At 37.3% G+C, this 3,275-nt stretch overlaps 1 protein-coding gene across 1 annotated transcript in view; it reads right to left on the bottom strand.

Annotated features, from left to right (window-relative positions):
• MYBPC1 (myosin binding protein C, slow type) overlaps positions 1-3,275 on the bottom strand; it is a 104,080-nt gene that overhangs the window by 22,297 nt on the left and 78,508 nt on the right. The window lies entirely within an intron of this gene.

Genomic DNA, 3,275 nt, shown 5'->3' with positions numbered 1-3,275 from the left:
AGAGCTGCACTGGCCATTTGGCATCCTCAAGACATGTGTGACTATTTAAGTTTAAATTTAAATTAATTTAAATTAAAGAATATTAAAAATTTATTTATCCAGTTTCACTAGTTCCTAGTCACACATTTCAAGTGCTCAATAGCCACATTTGGTTAGTGGTGACCATACTGCACAGCACACATATACAACACTTGAACATTTCTATCATCGCAGAAAGTTCAGTTGAACAGCTCTGTCTAGATGCATAATAGGACTCATACGAGTAGAGAGCTGGGGCGAGGGTATGGGGAGGTACAGGGTGTGTGTGTGTGTGTGTGTGTGTGTGTGTGTGTGAATGAGACCAAAACTGATCTGATTATTATAAGTGAAGCCTGGTCAATCTTGTGAACAACGGATTCTTTTGCTGGAACAATGGTTTAAAAATGTTCATTTATTTCAGTTAGTGGCATCATGATTTCAAATTTCAGTTATCCTTCTTATAGGAATTTTGTTTGGTTTGGGGTCATCGTGGGAACTAAGCATGTATCGTTTTCCTGAATGTTATCCTGAGTGCTTCACTTAAAATGATCAGTTTTACAGATTTATAGGACCAAAAGAACCTTTAAGCATTTCTTCATTTGGTATCTTCTTGATGTTTCTTCCTTGTCCTGCTGTGGTTCCTGAGCTTCAGGCAAGACTATATCTCATTTGTCTCATGCAGAAAGAAAATCTACTATAGTTTATAGATTTCCCTACTTCTATCGCAGGAGAATTTAAAATCATTGCCCCAAATCTCTTCCATTATTTACCTACTCTCCCTTTCAGGAAATCCCGAATGATGATAAACTTAAATGCTAGAGGCCCTCCTTCTACTTAAACAGCCTGGCCCTGGAAAGAGAAAATAAGTGAGCCCTGAATACCTGGAAAGGTACAACCAGATTGACGGCTTCTCCAACTCTGCGGATATAGGTTTGCTTCAGGTGCCTCGGGACGCGAATCTTTGGAGCCTCTGAGTGAAGGTAAAATAGCATAATTTTGCAATCAGTATAGTAATCCCAAAATAGCCTGACGTAAGTATAATGGCATGCTGCTCACTGGCATGTCTCTGTGGTCATGTCTCTGCAATAAAATCTTAGATGTGCCACTAACATTATATATGGTAACTTTGGTTCAAAATGTTTTCTTCAAGGAGAGATGTTTTAACCATTTGACTTAGCAAAATTTATCCCTGATCTCCTTGACTTTATTGCAACTTTGCATTTTTATTGTCTGTTATAGGCAGAAAGCAACTTTATAAGAAAACACCGAATTTTCTCAGGGCCTTATGCATATTTCTCATAGTTTCTAACGACAACTATATTTGCCAGCAAACATTCCACAAAAGATCTATAGGCGCCTTGTTAGCTGGTAGGACTGTCCATTCTTTCTCACTAGGAAAAAAAAAAAGTTTCAGCACCTAGCGCTTGCTATTTAGGTGATTCAGTTGGAGTTTGATAGTCACTTTGTTCCTGTGTGACTATGGTGAAGTATGCAAGGGGAAACCCTGGCCTGTTGTGTATTAATACTCATTAAACACTGTGGAGATACCAGAATATTTTGCTGCAAACTCATCAGGAGCAGGGAGTCAAAGGCTCACAGGCTCACACAGATGAAGCAGTTCTCATTACTCAAGTGCTTTGTACGTGACAGGCACTGGGAAAAATGCATTATTTAAATGAATAATTCAAACCTCAGAACCACCTTAGGAGGTAAGTACTGTTTTTACTTTATGATAAGGAAACTGAAGCATAGGACATTAAGCGACTTGCCAGGATTGGACAAGGTGACACAGTCAGGATTAGAACCTGGAGTCAGACTCAGTGCTCCGGTGACAAGCATGGCTGGCAGAGCCCAAGATCTGGCTTCGAGTCTCAGATCAGACACTTGGTAGATCTGGTCTCACTCTCCTCTTCTATAAAAGGGAGCTGATAGAAACATATCTAATTCTAATTCATAGAATTCTTGTGAGGATTAAATCAAGTCATCCATGTAAAGCATTTAGAATAATGGCTGATAATAGTAAGTGCCCAGCAAGCTTTAGGGGATGATGATGATGATAACTGAATGTTATGGTTGGAAGGGAATCCTCTAACTTTACATACAAGGACACAGAGACCCAGTAAGGTCCCACATCAAATTAAACCATAATAATAATAAAAGCTAGCATATATTGAGGGCTTATTATATGGCAAGCACTCTGTTAAGCAAGTAACATGAATAAATTTATTCAATTTTCACAACCTCTTGATGTGGTACTATTATTATCCCTGTTTCGCAGATGAAGAAATTAAGGCTTAAAAAGATCAAGTCTCTTGTCCAACGTGGCATAGCTAATAAATGATGGAAACAGGAGTAAACCTATGCAGGGTGTCTCCAGAATCTAATAAGAGAATGTGCATGCTTTACGCTTTCTCCCATCCATCCTTTATCCATCCATCCATCTATCCACCCATCCACCCATCCACCCACCTGTTCATCCATTCCCTGATTCACTCGCAAGAGGTTTCAGGAGGTCACACCATAAGTCTATGGCAAAACATGGTCCACAAGCCAGACACCCCGGCCCTCAGTTTAATGTTCTTTCCCTTGGAGTTGTGGTTCTCAAACTTTTTGGTCTCAGTATTCCATGACAGTTTTAAAAATTATCATGGACCCACAAAGGCTTTTGTTTATGTGGGCTGTATATTATCTATTGCCACATTAGAAATTAAAATAGAAATTTTTGAAATATTCATTTAAAAATAATAAATAATGTTTTAATGAAAAATAACCATATTTTATATTAACAAAAATTTGGTGAGATGAGTTGCATTATTTTATATTTTGGCAAATCTCTTTAATGTCTGATTTAATAGAGGACAGTTGGATTATCATATTTGTTTCTGTCCTCAGTTTGTTGCAATATGTCATGCTTGGTTGAAGTATATGAGGGATATCTGGTATCACATAGATGGAGGTATATAAACTTTTCAGACAATAACCGATATTCCTTATTCATTCTACACTTAAAATGATGACTTGTAGTTTCTTAAGGGTTAATTGCAATGTGGAATCTGAAACCATTTCGATGACCTTTTTCAAACTGTTACATTAAAATCTATTGGTCTATCCTGCATTTTGAATGTACCTTTTATCTGTGCATGATTTTTTATAACATGTATTTGTCATTTGGAAAATATTGCTCCACTGAATTACGTAGATGTTCCAAATGCTAATGCATTCCATTCTACAATATTGAAAAATTATATTGTTAATAT

This window comes from Propithecus coquereli, unplaced genomic scaffold (assembly GCF_000956105.1).
Source record: "Propithecus coquereli isolate 6110/MARCELLA unplaced genomic scaffold, Pcoq_1.0 Scaffold316, whole genome shotgun sequence".
NCBI classification, from domain to species: Eukaryota; Metazoa; Chordata; class Mammalia; order Primates; family Indriidae; genus Propithecus; species Propithecus coquereli.
This window is presented reverse-complemented; position numbering and strand designations above follow the sequence as displayed.